The 19,260-nt window shown below is 43.7% G+C and overlaps 1 long non-coding RNA gene across 1 annotated transcript in view; it reads right to left on the bottom strand.

Moving 5' to 3' along the window:
• Positions 1-3,060: 3,060 nt before the first annotated feature.
• LOC141174681 (uncharacterized) overlaps positions 3,061-19,260 on the bottom strand; it is a 198,009-nt gene continuing 181,809 nt past the window's right edge. Inside the window, exons 2-3 of the long non-coding RNA XR_012252941.1 lie at positions 5,831-5,883; positions 3,061-3,467 (exon numbers count right to left, since the gene is read on the bottom strand). This is a non-coding gene — a long non-coding RNA (uncharacterized lncRNA). The remainder of the gene's footprint in view (positions 3,468-5,830; positions 5,884-19,260) is intronic.

Here is a 19,260-nt window from a genome sequence, read left to right as displayed (position 1 = left end):
ACCCTCAAACAGCTATTCAAGCTCATTATGCTGTATCTGACAAGATACAATCACTTCTATACTGTAACTAAATAATACCAAAATACCATGCCTGGACTTCATCCCTATTTTGTAACTACGTAACACCACCATACCATGACTAGATTATGCCATCACACCATGACCATATCATACTGTGACCGGATAGCACCATTATACCTAACTACATAATACCACCATACCATGACTGGATAATACCACCACACCATGACTATGTAATACCAATTACTGGCAACACCCGCTTCCGGTCCACCTTCCTCTCCATGAGGTCAACATTCTTATACAAAACTTATAGTAGACAATGTGAACATTACAAATATACTTACAAATACTTAATCGGCCTCTGCTCAGCTGCATGACTGTCTTAGGTGGGCGAGTGTTGTAACTTAATGTGAGCAGTGAGGGATCTTCCTCCTTCATGAATAGTATCTTCTCAGGGCACAACCAATGGAGCAGCCTATGATGACTGCTGTTCCACAAATCAGCACTATGCACACTGTACAGCAAAAGAGAGGAAGGAGCATAGCTTGCTCCATCTGTGTGTGGGTGCTCCCAAGTACCCACCATGCCTCTAAAAGTCAGGCAGGGGGAGGGCCATATAAAAAAAACTTTTATTTTTATTAGGCATGGCTTGTGCCATCCGTCACAGCCTGCCGCCTTAGGCACTGAATCTCCAGTGTCTTGTGACAAATACGGCCCAATGTACATGACAAATTTTGATATCATATATTTCTCTATCAGGTTAGCACTGTGGACCTATTTATTTGTAATCAAAAAATTGGCCCTCTTATCAGATCGAGTTCTCATGACTATATGGTTGCAGTAATAATCCTGGCATGTGTCCTTCACATGACCAACCAAGATATGTACTGTAAATAATGAAAGTTCCTACTGAGTGACAGTAAGTTGAGTTCTTTAAAACCAAAAGAATGTGTTGCAAAACTAAATTGGAAAAATCTGTAACTTTTTGCAACAAAAAAATAACCTTTATTTGCTAAATACTTAATTCTCTCCAATTTGTACATGGATAGTGACATTTCTTTTGTAAAGCTAGGAAATCTAAAAATATTATATCAGGAAAGTGCTATAAAATTCCCAACTTTAGTCAAAAAAAGGTCTCTGAAAAGTCAGCTTGTCTATCTTATAAAACTCTATGTAGTTGTAAAAGGAATATCCATCCATCTATTGAGCCAATCTATATTCAACAAAAACCTCACTCAATAATATGTCACGATTGCCAAGAACATAAAACTGGATTAGTTAAACATCTAAAGCTGTTTATCTCATCCAACATTTTTTTGCATAACACAGGCTAGAATTAAATATTAAAAGAAAGTCTGTTACATGTAATCTATAAACATTTATCGATTTTTGGAAATGGTTTCTAAGCTTTGTACGAGCACAATATAAATTGATTGTAGCAAACATGTTTCATAGACTTCCAGATCTGAAATGAATATAGAAGCCTTGAATTACTGGCTGTTATTTTCCAAGCTGCAAAGATGAAATTGATTGATGCTTTGAGAATTCTGAAAAAAGAAATATTATGAGTTTTATTTGATGTTACTTTTCTGAAAATAATCCAGACTCTGCATCAGTATTTAAAAATGAAGTCATGAAACATTTAAAGGAAATATATTCACATTTACTCTCAATGATAAATTACTATCATGAAGGGAAGAGTAATGTACAAGACACTAAATCATACAAATAGAGTTTATTGAAGAATGAACATTTTGTACTCACCAGTTTATGCTTCATGGTCGCGACCATTTTAGGTCCACATACAAGCTCCGAGTTATTCAGATGTAAGCCATGCTGTATCCCCATGTGCTTGTTATTTGATATTAAGTGGTATTAGTATACATAGTCATACAGAAAAAGTTTGGATACATTTCATCAGATTACATTTTTTTTCAGATGCCATATTACAGAGGCATTCTAATTGTAAAGGCATCACAGTGCTGAAACACAGCGTAGATGGCTCCATATTATGGGGATATATTGGTAGTGTTACACGTACAATAATTTTTACAGATTTTGTAGATTAGAATTGGTATAATCTCATCCACTTTGCTGTTATTGGAATAAACTGTGATTTTTCTGTCCCCACATCTAGAAGCAAAATCCACTGTGTGTGAACAAACTCCAAAATGCTTTGCCAAGGTAAGTGTGAATATGTCAGGCTTGACATATCACTCTCCACAAGGAGAAATGATACCCCTTGGATCCCGGTCAGACACTTCTCACCCAGCCAAACCAGATCTCACACTTTGCACTGATAAGGGGTAGTACCCCTGAAACACAGTGTCTGCAAATTGAGATTTTGGTTTTGACTTTTGGCTGGTCATGTGACAAGACTCGTTAGAGAGGCGATATTGACTTTTAGGATTGCTACTTCCTGTATGTGGCACTAGAGTTCTAGTCCTCTTCCTCTCTGAAGAGACAATTTGCATATGTCATAACAATTTTAGTTCAAAAGTAAAGCTTGGAAGGCTGCCCCTATGGAGGAGAACACATCAATACTCTCACCTCACCCTTCTTCCTGTATTGGTTCTAGAGCCAAGAGCCGCAATTATAAGACAAGTTAACAACATAATTTTGATCAGTTCAATTAACAGGGATGATAAAATATCATTCACTTTGATAACGCTATTATCACAAATTGCCTTTGTTAATAACTAGAAATTAACGAACCTTTTAAAAGTCAAATATACCAGGTTCGGCAAATCAGTCCTAAATATTAGCCCGGGTTGGATGGTTGATTTGTCAGAAATCCCAGACACACTGAGGGGTAGAATTGTGACAGAATTTTTGTGAAGGAATTTTAACTATATAGATGTATGCAAGTACAAATAACGCTTATAATTTAAATTAAAAATGGCAATTTTGTATATCAACCTTTGAAGAGTTTGTTATTATTAATGCAAAGGTAAAAAAAGAGAACAGGCTCAAAGTTTTTTAGAGTTTTGTCATCACAAAGAAATTAATGTATGGTGCTAGAAATCATCGTTCACTTTAATTCATATAAGAAGTACATTTGCTAATAATATAGCTATATTATAGCTATAAATTATATGCATATTATATTTGTAAATAATACAGATAATACAAATTTTCAATATGACTCCTAAATTATCATATAACCTTTCTCATACAATTACATAATTGTTAATAGTTTATTTATTTTATTTTGTTTTTTAACAGCCTTCTGCTTGATCTTGAGCCATGGTGACTTGATAGATGAACGATCTGTAGGAAGATCGATCTTGTGTAAGCCTAGATAGGTTCAACAGGGTCTTCTCCACTGCTATCTTGATAGCAGCAAGCCATTGGATTTCTGGTCTTCTTAGTGTTTCTAGTTTATAGGATATATTATATTCCCATTTTTTTAAAGAAAGATTGGAATTAGAAGATTTTCATGAAGCCTAAAATGTAAAGTACAAGTAGTAAATTAATATAATACTTAAAGACTAAGAAAATGAGCTACTGTACAGAAGTCATATTTTCAATCAGGTCTATGGTGTAGAATAGTGTTCCTCAACCTGTGACTGCAATGGCTGTTGCAAAAGTATCATAATAACCTGATTGCCATAGGCTGTAAGATCATAATGGAAGTTGTAGATTTACAATGTCTGGAGAGTCACAGATTGGGGAACACTAGTGTAGAAGTACCGATGGACCCAGTACTGTCAATTACGGGAGATTATAGTCTTTTGAAAAATTGTAATGTTATTTTTAAAGTAAAGGGCAGAGCCACATTTATTGCCTATTAAAAATATTATATTCATTATTAATTTAATAATTAATTATTATATATCATTGAAAGATATGGAATGGATGATCATCTTTGCCTTTGAAAAACATGAAAGGAACTTGTAAACCGATTTTTGCTGCCCAAACCACGCTTTTTAAATATGTTTTTCTGTAAAATCATAGTAAAACATTGGCATTTGTAATGTAAGAGCTGCTCTATTATGAATTTTGCCTACGGTCCAAGCAGTATGAATAAGCTGACAGGTTACTTTTAAATTTAGGGAAAACAGTAACTATTAGAGTATATTTTTAGTTTAGGCGACTTTTTTTTTAAACCATGGATTTTTTTGTTATGATTGTATTGAATAAATGTATGAAAATAAAAAAAAATTCTATATAAATTTTGTGTGAAATCACAGATAACCTATTTTTACATTCCTGAGGTATAACCCAAAAGTAAATTGTTAGCAGCTGTAAAATGTAGTTAGAAAAATATATTCTTCCAATTATTTGAAGATTGACAGTTTTACATTGTTTTCAGATCAAATGTGTAAAGTTCTTTTGCAATGTCTATTAAATAAATGTTCAGACCAATTAAATTTTTAACAAATTGCACTGGGATACTTATTGATTGACCCACTTTGGTTGCTTTACAAAACCTGTCTCAATCTTAGTAACAAGTAAATAAGTAAATCAATGGTCTTGTCCCATGGCATTCAGGTCTACGTGTTTATTTTTTTATTTCTTGATGTCATTGGGATCACAGTAATAAGTTTAAGTTTTAGTTTAGGTCATCTAATAGATGTGGTCATGTACTTGTCATCAATGTTATTTTGCAAAATCCAAGGCAATTGACTGATTCTTGCCCCTGCATATATCCAAAATACTGATTTTTTTTTACCTAAAAAAAAGCTCCAAAATCCTCGTCAAACGCTGCTTCAAAAACTCTTTGAAAAACTCTTTCATTTGATGTTTATAGGTATTCAGCTAAGCTGTTCATAGGAGGAGTTTTGAGCTTTCATTTTTCCTGAAGCGGTTTTGAAAAACACCCAGTGGAAAGAAAAAGCATATAATTTCTTTGATGAAGATTCTGAAGGAAACCTCTGCAAACTAGACACTGTCAAATAAAAATGCTGCAAAGAACGCTTTCCACCGAAAAAAAAATTACAAAACTCTTCAAAAACTCTGCCAAACTACTTCATGAAAAGTAAATCTACTCCCAAAAATTTCTAAAAAGACGAGTGTTTCTTGCAACAGATTCTGGTAGACTTTTTTTGGTTTTCAAACACAAAAAAAATTTCAGTGTAAACATAGTTCTTCAAATTTCTTATGAAATCATTACTTAGTATCCACCTCTATTCTGTTCATGCCTATCCCTCCACCTGCATTTGGAGCTGTTGTGCCACCAGTGATATTATACGCACCTATTACATCTGCCCTAAACTTCAACACATTGGAGCATATCAAATGATCTGAGCTTTGACTGTTGCTGACTTTAGCCGAGACCTGTGTGAAATTTTCTTTGGTAATTTGCCTTTCTTGCAAGTTTTGAAAACTCATTGGTTATATCTTTCTTGCCATCAAGCAAACAAAGTTTTGCAAACATCCCAAAATACCTTATGGTAATTTATAGTCAACAGAGCAGGTAAGCACTGAAAAAGTCTACAAAAGCGCCTTCAAAACAAATCTTTTTACCAGTCAATCTCTTTTGGTTCTTTTTTTATCAAATAGCACTCTTCACTTGATTTAACTTTCAAACATTGACAGTTCTTCAAGTCAAGTGTAGAATTTAAAAAAAAGGAACCAGAAGATCATCAATGTTTATAGCATGTGGATTGGTGAGATTTTGTATACAACAATACAATATCTTGGTATATTATGAAAACAATTGTCTTCCATTCTATCTGACCCTCATTACAAGTTTTATCCAATATGGTCCCCCTGACTGGAGTACAGTTTCGAATAACTGCATTAGCAGACTACTCTCAAACAAATATCCTATTTCTCTTGAAACCCTCATTTTTTATTTTCTCACCTTCTTTTCTACTTTATTTATTTTCCTTATTGACCACTGCATCACTGCTGCTTCTGTTGATAAAAAGAAAAGCTTTCAATAAACTGCCCTACCATGTTTACTTGTCCAATCTTATTAGTATTTTTGATAGATTTGTTTTCTGCAAATAGAAATAACTTTATTTGCTAATTTAGATTGCCTATATACCATGTGATCTATACTAAATGTATAAATATTTTCTTTATTTCACAAAAATTGTAATAGAAAGTTTCTACATTATACAGATTTGGCTTAACATTAGAGATGAGAGGATCATTTGAAATTCAAATTCATCATCTTTACTAAATTTTCCTCAAAAAATCGATTTGCAGAAAATAAATTTGCGCAAATTACACACTGGAAAGCTTGTAATTGCTCAGAGAAAAAATGTAAGAGGAGAGGAGAGAGAAGAGCCCTGGTTCAACTCCGGGGCTTGATCCGGTGACCTCTGGCTGTGGATCAGTTTCCCTTTCTCTTGGACCAAAGTCTGTTTTGTCTCTGTCCAACGGCTGATAATGCTGTGTTGCTTCTATGCAGGTGTTTTCAATTCCTTGTTTTGGTTTGTCCTATCACTTCTTGGGAGGGGCTATTTATATTCTCCTGGTACATGCAGTCTTTGCTGGTTATATTCCAAGGTAGATGGATGTTTGGAGTCCCAGTACCTCAGTGAAGGATTATCTTGCTGAAATTTTGTCTATTGTTTCTCCTGTGGTTTGTTTGCGTATTCCCCTTCTCAGCACTTTTCCCATTTTGTTACATTCAAGATTTGGGGTTATTCATGAATGCCTAAGGTCGTTTTTGGGTTCCTTTCTTTTTATTCCATTTTTCATGTATGACTGTGTGAACATGTCTTTAGACCTGTGTCTCACCCTTTGTCTGTATGTGACTCGCCCCCAGGGCCGTGGGGCACTCGGATCCGGGCAATAGGGGGAACGATGGGAGTAGTAGTGGCAACCTGGTTCCGTGGCTCAGGGTGGTCAGGCTAGTGGTAGTCCGTTATGTGTTGTTGATTATGTCCGACTACGCCACCCGTGGATTTGCGGTCATTGGGAACCGCCGCTGCAAGGCAGACCGCTGGGGTTGATGATATGTGCAGCTGGGATGGTGTGACTCCCCACGGGAAGAGTGCGGCCCCAGGGCAGTGTAGTGGATGGTGGGAGTGATGGTGGTGAGAGTCCCAGTACCGGTAGTGCTGGAGGCGCGAAGGAGCACACAGACAATAGGTTGCAGTCCAGGGTCTTTACTGAAACAGGTAAACTGACCCATAAACAGTCCGGGCTAGGAGGGGACCTGGATGTCTGAGAGCAACGAGGAAATTGGCCCTGGTCAGGGTGAGGGTGTAGGCCTACCGTGCTTTCTGCGCTCCTTCTGGCTATCTCCTCCTTATAGAGTAACAGCCCACGTTTCCGAGCTTTCCGTGTATTCTCGCCTGTATGGCCTGCGACGTGGGTTCCTTTCTGCTCCCAGCCTTGTACGGCTTTACTGGTCCCTTTGGTTGTGGCAGGGCGTCCAGGCTTCTTAGGCCAAGGAATATACAGTCCCTTGCGGACTGGTTCTCTGCTGGAGGATGTAGAATCCTCTCAGCCTCAGACACCAAAGTCTGGTAAATTAAGTCCTCTTTCTGCCAAGACAGGCTCTCTTCGCCTCTTGTCTCTGGCTTGTGGCTCTCCTCCTGCCACACTTCCTCTTAGGTGCAGTGCAACTGTCTGTCCCTGTTCTGCTCTGGGACAAGTCTCAGTGCTGAGACAGGCCATCAAGTTCTCTCTAACCCTGCCCCCAGCACCAGCTTTTATAGGGGCAACCTGCTCCCCCTACTGGCCTGAGACAGGAGGCATTGCATGCTAATGTTCCCCTGACCAGAGAACCTCCCCCTTGCTCTCAGACACAGCTTTAATTACACTTGTGGCATCCAGGCCAGGGTGACATATTCCCCCCTAGTGAAATTTAGTACTCTGGGACTAAACAGTAAACAAAGACAATATGCATAACAATAAAACATTAATAGACAGACGACGCACAAATTGAGTTCTTAAGGTCACAGTGTGGCCTGTGACCGGGTGTCCATATCACCAACCCAACGGGGAGCCTTAACCAGGTGGGGGTCTGTCCTACCCCAAGTCCTTCACAGTCTTAGTTCATTCCTGGGTTAGGCTCCGAACGCAGTCCATACAAGGTCCTGGTTATAAAAAGTCCATAACCTTTGAGTCCTTACGGTAGCTGCAAGAAGCTGAAACACACTATTAATAAACATGCAGGTAACTTTGGCAAACAATTCAACATTTGGCAACAGGGTTATTTACAATTTTAGCGCGCTCTATATTCTCCAGCGAGCGGGTATCTGCCCTTTTGTGCTCCTGGTTGACCTCCTTAACCCACTGTCTGGTGGTGGACCAACCTGGCTTTCCCCACTAGCTTTAGGGGTACAGCTACCAGCTGGGTGTACAGGTAGGGCAGGCAGCTGTCTGCGGGTTCTTTGGCTTACCGCAGGCATGGCAGGCTCACTGTCAGCAGAGGGTCGACTCTCCTGGGCTGCTGGTACAGGCTCTTCTGCCTCTGGAACCGCTTGCTCCTCTTCACCTTCCGGCTCTGGTGTTGGTTGTTGCTGTGCCGGTTGCAGGAAATGCAGGACGGGTACCACTATGGCATCATTTATGCGAGTCCAGGACTGAGGGAACTCTCCGAGAACGGTGCTGATCATTTCTTCCTTGTCCTCTGCGGGTTCAAGGTCACTCTGATCTTCTTCTGCACTACGGAGTTGCTCGGGGCATCTTTTGAGGTGGTCTCTGGAGATGGTACTAGTGGTTTCTCCTCCGTCCTTGGTGATTACGCACACCTTTGGGTTGTCGTGGTCAGACTGCAGTATGGTGTAGGGTTCCCTTTCCCACTGGTCGTCCAACTTATGTAGCCTTCTCTTCTGCTTCAGGACTTGCTCACCAGGTTCTAGGGGACCAGCAGGGGCGTGTTGATTGAAGAGTTTTTCTTGCCGCTCTCTCACCTGGGCCAGGCTCTTTTCCACACTCTCCTGTACCTTCTTGTACTGCAGTTGCCTTTCCGTATCCCAGTCCACATCTGGGGAGGTGTCCTCAGGTATTAGGACACCCATCTCCAGGTCTACGGGCAGCTTACCTGGTCTAGCTCGCATCAGGTAAGCCGGGGTGCAGTTTGTAGCATTCACCGGGATATTGTTGTATAGGTCTATCAGGTCCGGCAGTTTTTCTGGCCACAGGCTGCGTTCCTCCAGGGGCAACGTCTTCAGGAGATCAATGATTGTATTGTTCATCTTCTCACACATCCCGTTGGTTTGGGGGTGGTAAGGCGTTGTACGAAACTTCTTACAGCCAAAGAGGTTGCAGAACTCTTGGAAGATTTCAGCCTCGAACGCTGGACCCTGGTCTGTCAGGACCTGTTCCGGATACCCGTGTGGACGGCAGAAATATTGCTGGAAGGCTCTGGCCGCTGTTTGGGCTGTCAAGTCCTTTACTGGGACCACCACTAGAAAACGGGAATAGTGGTCCACGATTGTCAGGGCATAGATGTATCCTGACCGGCTGGGAGCCAATTTGACATGGTCCAGAGCTACCAGCTCAAGAGACTGCGTGGTGACGATGGGCCTCAAGGGTGTGTTCTGGCTGGCACGGTCCTTCCTCCTTAGGTGACAAGGGCCACAGTCTCTGCACCATTTTTCTACAGCTCCTCTCATGCCGACCCAAAAGAACCTTCCACTTAGTAGGAACTCCAGTTTCTTCCAACCGAAGTGTCCCGCTCTGTCATGGTAAGCCCCCAGGACCATAGCTGCATCCCGCCTTGGGACCACGACTTGCCAGGTCAGCTCGTGCGTCCGGTGGTTGACAACCCTTCTGCACAACTTGCCTTCGTAGAGGAACAGCTTGCTCTTCTCCTTCCATAGCTGCTTGGCTTCCTCTGGGGCATCTGGATCTAAGCGGGCATCTTCCCGGGTCAGCAGATCTTTCACCAGGCGGACTGCAGGGTCACTATCTTGGGTCTCGGCCCAGCTGTGGTGAGGTAGGGGATTGATCATCACAGTTGTTAGATCCTCCTCCTTCACGCGGTGAGAGTATTGAGCGGCTCCATACCGGTGAAACGCGGGGAGTTCTACCTCCTCCAGCTCTTCTGGGTCTTCGTCACCTTCAGGTAAGTGAGGCATCCTCGACAGGGCGTCTGCGTTGGCATTGGTTTTGCCGGCCCGGTACTTGATCACGAAGTCATAGTTGGAGAGACGGGCCATCCACCGCTGTTCCAGGGCACCCAGGTTTCAGCAGGTGACACTTCGATGGTTTTACCTTCAGGCCATAGCCTGCCAGGGCTTCGAACACCTCGGCCAGGTGCTTGAGATGGTCCTCGTAGGTCTTCGAATAGACGATCACGTCGTCCAGGTAAAGGAGGACCGTCTCGAAGTTTCGGTGCCCTAGACAGCATTCCATCAGCCGCTGGAAGGTCCCTGGTGCGTTGCAGAGCCCGAATGGCATACAGTTGAACTCACTCAGTCCCATCGGGGTGGTGAAGGCGGTCTTTTCCTTGTCAACCTCTGTCACAGGAACCTGCCAGTACCCGCTAGTAAGGTCCAAAGTAGAAAAGAAGTTAGCTGATTTTAGTGCGGCTAAAGACTCCTCTATTCTAGGCAGCGGATACGCGTCTTTGTGGGTGATACGGTTGATTTGTCTATAGTCTACGCACATTCTCATGGTGCCGTCTTTCTTTTTGACCAGAACCAAGGGGGCTGCCCAGGGGCTACAGCTGTCTCTAATGACCCCAGCTTCTTTCATCTCTCTTAGCATGCCCTTTGCGTTCTGGTAGTGTGCAGGGGGTACAGGTCTGTGTCTTTCTTTTATCGGTGGGTGGCTCCCTGTGGGGATGTGGTGTTCTATCCCCTTTACTCTGCCGAAGTCTAGCGGGTGCTTACTAAAGACTCTCTCGTACTCCTGTACCACCCGGTAGACTCCTTGTTTTTGGTGCAGGGGAGTGGAGTCAGCACCCACATGGAGTTTCTGGCACCAGTCCTCCTTTTGTTTGTGGGAGCCATTACCCTCCGCCTGTGGAGATGTAGGCAAGGGTTCCACGGCCCTGATAGCTTTGTGTTCGACGACAAACAGTTTGGCGAGTGTAGCATACCTGGGTAAGTGTACTTCCCTCTCCTCAATGTTGAGGATGCGGACGGGCACCCTCCCATGACGGACATCAACCACCCCCCGGGCTGTCAAAATGGTGGGCCTGCTGCCTGAGTACACGGGTTCTACCATGGCTTGGTAGTCTCTACCTCTCAACCCGATTGCAGTCCGACACCAGATCATCATTTCACTTTTGGGAGGCATGGAAATGGGGAATGGGTCACTCAGTCTTACGCTACCGATCTCACCACCAGACAGTTCTACCTGCTGCCGTCTCATCAGGGCTTTTATCTCCTTGTTGAGGACTCTCTGTTGGCTGGAACTAGCATTCACCGCCACCTGTTGTAAGATTACAATTACCTCTGAAAGAGAATTTTCAATTACGTTAGTACCCACAGTTATTTTAGGGTGACTTTCACGACGGTCAATGTCCACAATAATCACTCCCTGTGCCGGCAGTTCAACTTTACCAATTTTAATGGTCATCTCCTTGAACCCCATCTGCGGCACGGGTAAGCCATTACTGGCGATGATGCTCAAGTTACTGTCTGGATACCGTGTGATATCAGCATCAGTCCAATACTGCTTAAAAAGTACATAAGGGATAGTGGTTACTTGCGACCCAGTATCCAGCAAGGCGCTCATGGGGATACCGTCCAGCACCACGGGTAAAACCGGGCGCCCCCCAACGTACTTATCACGCCAATTATAAGGGCCTGGTGATCTTATGCCTGGGGGCTGGCCCTCTGCCCCAGGTTGGACCCGTTTAAATTACAGTACCTGGAAATGTGTCCGGGCTGGTTGCATCGACGGCAAATGGGCTGTCCATCCTCTGCGTAGCGGTCTGTGGGCCTCCCTCGGAATGACGGGATCCTCCTCTGTCGACGCCATGGGACATCCTCCGGACTTGAAGCCAGCTCAATGGGTCTTGACGGGTCCACTTGCAACGCCTGGACGGTCCTGGTCAACGCCGCGACGCTCCTGGTCAGCTCCTGGACTTGGTGGTGCAGGTCTTTCGACGGGGCAGGGTTCAGGGCCTGTCCATCAGCCTCCACGGAGTCCATAGAGGAGGGCGCCGCCTCCTGGTGGTAGGTGAGAGCAGGGCGCCGGGGGTTTATAGCGCCACTGGTTGCAGATTCACGGAGCACCCTTATGGCCCTGTCCTTAAATTGGGCAAAGGTCAGGTCGGGGTTCTGAAAGAACATGAGGCGCAGTTGGGCCCTGTGGGCGCTAGACAGCAGACCTTCTATGAATTGTTCTGTTAGCAGCTTATCCGTTTCCTGCACACTGCCAGGGTCAGTTTGTTGAATAGCCCTCAAGGCTTCCTGCAGATTTAGGGCATAGTCTCTGATGCTGTCCTGTGCCCGCTGCTTATATCCATAGAACCTCATTTTAATCTCAGCGGAGGTACGTGTGTCAAAGGTACCCCGCAGCCGGGCCAGAATACCCTTCACAGTCCTTTTCTCCTCAGTGGGCCATGATTTTACCTCCCTTTGGGCTGCGCCAGTTAACTGCCCTGTTAATATGCTGACCTTCTGTTCCTCTGTCAGGGGGTAGACTTGGAACAAGCTGTACAGCCTTTCCTTAAAGTCAGTTAGGGCATGGGGCTCCCCTGAATACTTGGGCAGCCAGGCCGCTAAAGGGATGTAGGGCAGGGAAAAGGGCATCACCGCTGCTGCAGCTGCGTTGGTGGTAGTGGGCGCCTCTGTATCCGACATCTTCCTCCCCCCTAGTTAAGCGTGGCCTACTTTCCGACGATCCTCTTCTGTAGGCCGCGGCTCCGCTGCTGCTGCTATAGACGAGGACCTGGCGTCGCGTCCTGATGACGTCAGCGTCGCTCTCTCTCCCTTCCAGGACCTTGCGCAGCGTCTGTGCGTGGGGCGGAGCTTCGGATCTCGCACGGTTTTGACGTCCACGCCCCTCTTCTTCCCGCGCGGCGTCCTGAAGATGGCGTCCGATGGCGGGAAGCAGCTGCGGATGGCGGGAAGAAGGCAGAAGACGGCGGAAAACGGTCCAAGATGGCGTCTGATGGCGGGAATCGGCTCCGGACGGTGGGAAACGACTCCGGACGGCGGGAAACTTTGCCACAGGTAAGTTACAAAAGTCTTTTTCAGGCACGCAGTACCCGGTGGTTGCGGGCACGAAATCCTGCCGACTACGCCAAAGCTGACTCGCCCCCTGGGCCGTGGGGCACTCGGATCCGGGCAATAGGGGGAACGATGGGAGTAGTAGTGGCAACCCAGTTCCGTGGCTTAGGGTGGTCAGGCTAGTGGTAGTCCGTTATGTGTTGTTGATTATGTCCAACTACGCCACCCGTGGATTTGCGGTCATTAGGAACCGCCGCTGCAAGGCAGACCGCTGGGGCTGATGATATGTGCAGCTGGGATGGTGTGACTCCCCACGGGAAGAGTGCGGCCCCAGGGCAGTGTAGTGGATGGTGGGAGTGATGGTGGTGAGAGTCCCCGTACTGGTAGTGCTGGAGGCGTGAAGGAGCACACAGACAATAGGTTGCAGTCCAGGGTCTTTACTGAAACAGGTAAACTGACCCATAAACAGTCCCGGCTAGGAGGGGACCTGGATGTCTGAGAGCAACGGGGAAATTGGCCCTGGTCAGGGTGAGGGTGTAGGCCTACCGTGCTTTCTGCGCTCCTTCTGGCTATCTCCTCCTTATAGAGTAACAGCCCACGTTTCTGAGCTTTCCGTGTATTCTCGCCTGTATGGCCTGCGACGTGGGTTCCTTTCTGCTCCCAGCCTTGTACGGCTTTACTGGTCCCTTTGGTTGTGGCAGGGCGTCCAGGCTTCTTAGGCCAAGGAATATACAGTCCCTTGCGGACTGGTTCTCTGCTGGAGGATGTAGAATCCTCTCAGCCTCAGACACCAAAGTCTGGTAAATTAAGTCCTCTTTCTGCCAAGACAGGCTCTCTTTGCCTCTTGTCTCTGGCTTGTGGCTCTCCTCCTGCCACACTTCCTCTTAGGTGCAGTGCAACTGTCTGTCCCTGTTCTGCTCTGGGACAAGTCTCAGTGCTGAGACAGGCCATCAAGTTCTCTCTAACCCTGCCCCCAGCACCAGCTTTTATAGGGGCAGCCTGCTCCCCCTACTGGCCTGAGACAGGAGGCATTGCATGCTAATGTACCCCTGACCAGAGAACCTCCCCCTTGCTCTCAGACACAGCTTTAATTACACTTGTGGCATCCAGGCCAGGGTGACACATATGCACTATGTTCTGTTGTTGTTGTTTTGGGTTGCACTCTGTGTTTAGTTAAGGTTGCAGTTAAGGACATTCAGGGTCAACCGACAGTGAGTGGAGGCGCCATTGCATAATTTTAGGGTGCCAACCTCCACGGTCAGGCAGGGACAAATCAGGATCAGGTTATGGATTTGCCTAATATGCATCTTAACCTGTGGTGTGCAGGTTTAATATTTTCCCTGTTTTGTTCATCCCCTTGTGAGTGTTAGGGCACAGTCATAACAACCTAGCTGACAATAAGAGCTTACACCCTACATGAGATAGAGAGAAAACCCTGCTGACCAAAAAACCTCACACTCTACAGGCACGAAAGAGAGGACTCAACTGACCATAGGAGCTTAAAATCTAAAGGAGAGAGAGGACCCTGCTGATCTAAAAGCTTACACTCTATAGAAGAAAGAGATAGAGGACCATGCTGACCATTAGAGCTCAAGCGGTACAAGAAAAAGAAGAAAGAGAAAACACTGTTAACAAGAGACAGTACATTCTACAGGAGAGAGACACTTACAGAGTGACTCTTGAAATGGAAAATGACTCTGCCATACAAATTGTGCTTCACTGAGAACTGGTGGATGGCCCAGGTAGTGCTCTCTTGTATGATGTCATAGCTGTAGGACATTATGGGGAGGCCCACACAGCAAATGTAATTAGCCCAATCTCAGATGCTTCAACAGTGTGGGTAATGATGCAGTGCAAGTTTTTTTTTTTTACAAACAGCTAATTGAATATCAAAATGTTCGAATTCACATGAAACCACAAGTGTCAGGAAATTCGATTTGAACTTGATCTGCTCATCTCAATTTACCAGCATTGTCTGATTTTATGAAAAAACATCAAAGATTGCTATTGCTTTAACATAAATAAAAAAGCAGTACTTACCTACCATATGCCATTGTCACTCCAGCTTCACCTTTCCATTGCTCCTCATCAGTATTTTTTGAGCAGTGATGTTATGTTTTCAGCGCATGTTCACTGCAGTCAATCACTGGGCTCTGTCATCATGACATGGTAAATGGCACAGCATCAGTAAACTCAGTGATTGGTTGCATCAGTAACATGCTATAAGTAGGATATCACCACTCTGGTAATGTCAACAAATGCTGGCAGCAAGCAATGGAGAGGCGGTGCTGGAGAAGCAAGGAAAATAGTATGCAAATAATGTTTTTTTTCATGCATGTCAATTATATCAGGCAATGTGATATCTACAATGGAAGCAGATGGCACACTATTTAACTCGAGTACATGGAGTAGGGATCAAAAAGCCAATCCCTCATGGCAGCCAACATTTGCTACAGGAGCACAAAGCACACAATGGCATAGGCATGCATAAGAAAGCATAGGCTTTTTATTGTCTCCATACCCCACTGTGTGTATACAGTCAGATAGAAACTGTGTGCTCCGGTCTTGTGCGTTGCATAGCTCCCAGGGTGGTTTTGAGGGATTAGAGTGGCTCTTTGGACCCAGATCACCATTGATCTACCTTCAATTAAGAGAACAACAATATACAAAATATAAAAGCAAACATTTAGTTACTCTTTAAGGATTTGACTTAAAGGGGTTTTCCCAAGAACAAAAGTTCATTTTAATCAATAGATCTTTGAATAATAATCAGTTCCACAATTGAATGTATTTAAATAAAATGCTCCTGTGCTGAGATAATCTTATAAATGTACCTCTGTGTAATGGCCGTGTTTGACCGTGTACGGAACATGGTCTGATCATACCACAGCTCCTGGGCAGGGGAGGAAGCAAAAGAGTATACAAATATTACAGCACAGGATCACAGCTGATTCTCTCTTTGAAGTAAAACATTGCTTACAAAATTGAAGTGAAATGTTTTGCCTCACAAAAAGAATAATCTGTGATCCCCTGCTGTAATGTCTGTATACTCTTTTGTTTCCTCCCCTGCCCAGGAGATGTGGTATGATCAGACCATGTTCCTGCACGGTCAGACACAGCCATTACACAGTACACAGCAGGGGCACATTTATAAGATTATCTCAGCACAGGGACATTTTACTTAAACATATCCAATTGTGGAACTGACTATTATTCCAAGATCTATTGATTAAAATCAACTTTCGTTTGTGGGAAAACCTCTTTAAAGACATGTCTCTCCTCCAGTCTCTTTACCATGTTCTTTTTTAAAGACTGTATTGACTTTTCACTACTTAACCAGATACTTGTACATATACAAACTTGAGTAAAATGACTGATTTCAAGAAATAGCTTTAAAAAGATAAAACCAATGAGAAACCTAGATAACTTCACTGAGTCCATATAAACATGAGTTTGTAAAACCAATACGCCTCACGTTGCTTTTCCAATCTGTTTGGCACCTCTATAGAAATGTGTTTCGTAGGAAGGATCATGATTCTTTTGAAGTCCGATCTGTGTTCACCGGAATCACATATTTTGTTACACGCTATACAAGTTAAGTCACTTACTGGATAAGCAGGAAGGGGTTCCCATTTTGATCTTGTTCTAAAGACTTTAGTTAACATTATACACCAATACTTCCATATTAGCATCAGTACTAAAATGGAAATACAATCTAGAGTGACTTGGTGCTAAATATCTAAAAGATAAAAATGATTTTGGAATCAAAGCATACATATTTCGGCACATAGCACTGAAGCACTGACACACAGCATGGAAGAATAAAAGAACCAGTTTCCAAGGAAGATGTTTTATAATGACTTGGTGCAAAAAAATCAAATTTCTGTATCTTCATAATGGCACACAACTACAGTATGGACTAAAGCTATAACTTCGATCTCATCAAAAACACAGCAAAAAGGACTCACAGAAAAAAAAATAAAAAACATAGCAGAAGGAAGGCAGTCATATTTACCAGTTCAGACCTGTTTTTAGAAGTATGACTGCCTTTATTCTGCTATGTTTTTCGGAATTTTTGTGTCCTTTTGCTGTGTTTTTGTTGGATTTTAGTGAAGGGGTTCATAAGACAATGAGGAACCTTGATTTGGGTTGTGAGCTTGTGTATTTTGGCCAAAATATCGACCAGTAGCTCATATATATTGACGTAGAGGAAAATTAAAATCCATAAAGACATCTCCAGAGAGGGAAGATATCACCCTCACATTGAACATATGGGATTACTTATAACTGGGGAAGTAAGAAACTAATTATAACTGGGGAATTAAGAAACTAATAGTAACCGAAAAAGAGCTGACATTTCAACTTCCATTGAAGTAGGGACCTCCTTCAGTAACCAAGTAATGACAACAAAGATCTGCTCTGAGAGCCAGATACTAAGTCTGGGATTTGTTTATCCAGGGGCAGGGAAGTACACTTCCAAGGCATGAGCTTCCTTTGATCAAAGCACTGGTCCCCAGACTTTTTGGAACCAGTTGTCAGTGATGAATATTGGGGTTTGCATCAATCCAATATCTATTGTAGATATATTTTCGGTATCGTACCTAAGGGACGAACATAATGCATTCATTCACATCATCGTAAGGCCATTCTAATCTCTTAAACTTAATATCGATCTGATGGATAATGCTATCCACGCCATGTTTCACCTCTGTAGAAAGGTAAAATTGCATTAGGAAATGTGACGACAATATCTTCCACCTGGGACCTCCAGGGGCAAAGATATCTTGAAAGTTAGGAATCTCATAAAATTCAAAACAGACCTAGCACATCCCACAAACAGCCCCCACATGAGCTCACCAAGTGGAGGTATGAGAGCGTATCCTTGATATAACAAAAATGAGAGCCTGGATGTCTGTTATTGTACATTTTGGAAGACATAGTTCCCTGTGAGAGTATCCCATTTTGCTAATCGCAGCGCTTCCCTCCATAAAGATAAGAGCAACATCAGGTTTAATACTTCTCTTTTGTTCTTCTTTTTCATTTTATGAAATTGCATATACTGTATTGTTTTGTTCCCATTTGGTATAATTTTTGTGTATTTTTTATAAACACTGTCTACCTGTCCAGATTTTATATATGAAATATATTAGCTTTGTTCCTCTTGGTCTGTAAACCGCACCCCTAAAGTCATACGCCACTTGTAATTGGTGTCCAATCGACCTGTATAAGCGATTGGTGGTGGCAGCTAATAGTTCTTTTTGCTATTATGGAGTTGGCAGTGACTGTACCGGGGCATATATATATATTCCATGCATTGGAATCGGAGTTGTATATACCATACGCTCACTGTGAATTCCCCAATAACTGGCCTAGTAGTAGAAGCAGCTGTGGCCTCATCCATCACTTGTCAGTCAATTGCGTAATTGCCTTGACGATTGGAGGCAGCAGAGTTGCATCTCCTTGATAACTAGTGACAGCGGTGGGATCTGTGCGACTCCCTCCAGTGTCCTCCTTTACAATTATATATATTTTACTGCACTTTTTTTTTCATTTTTAAGTAGCCTGGAGCCAAGCCCATCAATGTTGGCCTTGCAAACTAGGGTGTCTGTCACTGTAGTGTGCACTTATGTAGTGCTGGGCAGCCTGCCTAATCTAATAGTAATGGCTGTAAGCCAGACACTTTGAACTACATCTGTGTGACTGGTGCCCTATACAAGATTTATCCGTGTGCAATTCTAATACTAGGCGACCACCGCCTCCATGAATGGTAAGTGTGTATTTTGCACTTGTGTTGCCCCGCCTTTATCATGAGATGTAGCTGCATCCTGTAAATGCATTAGTTTTCAGACCTGGTGTTTTGGCTCACCTGGTGAGGTAGATCCTCCAAGCCCAAGATCCAGGTGGACACATGAGCCACAGGTGACAGTGCAGCAGGCTGTTGAGGCACATGGTAAATAGATAGCAGAGATACTGGAGGCTACAGGCAGACAGTATACTGGGAAGCAGGTAGCAGAGGTGCTGGAGGCCAAAGGCAGAAAGAAGATGGGGAAACAGATAACTGAGGTACTGGAGGTTGCAGGCAGACTTCAGACCGGGAAGTTGATAGCAGAGGTACTGGAGGCCTTAGGCAGACAGGAGACCAGGAAGTAAGTAGCAGAGGTACAGGAGGCTGCAGGAGGACAGGATACAAGGAAGCAGG

This window comes from Phyllobates terribilis, unplaced genomic scaffold, assembly GCF_046119375.1.
Source record: "Phyllobates terribilis strain yellow unplaced genomic scaffold, ASM4611937v1 Scaffold_13__5_contigs__length_258822181, whole genome shotgun sequence".
Lineage (NCBI taxonomy): Eukaryota > Metazoa > Chordata > Amphibia > Anura > Dendrobatidae > Phyllobates > Phyllobates terribilis.
Note: the sequence above shows the minus strand (reverse complement) of the source record. Positions and strands in the feature narration are given on the sequence as shown.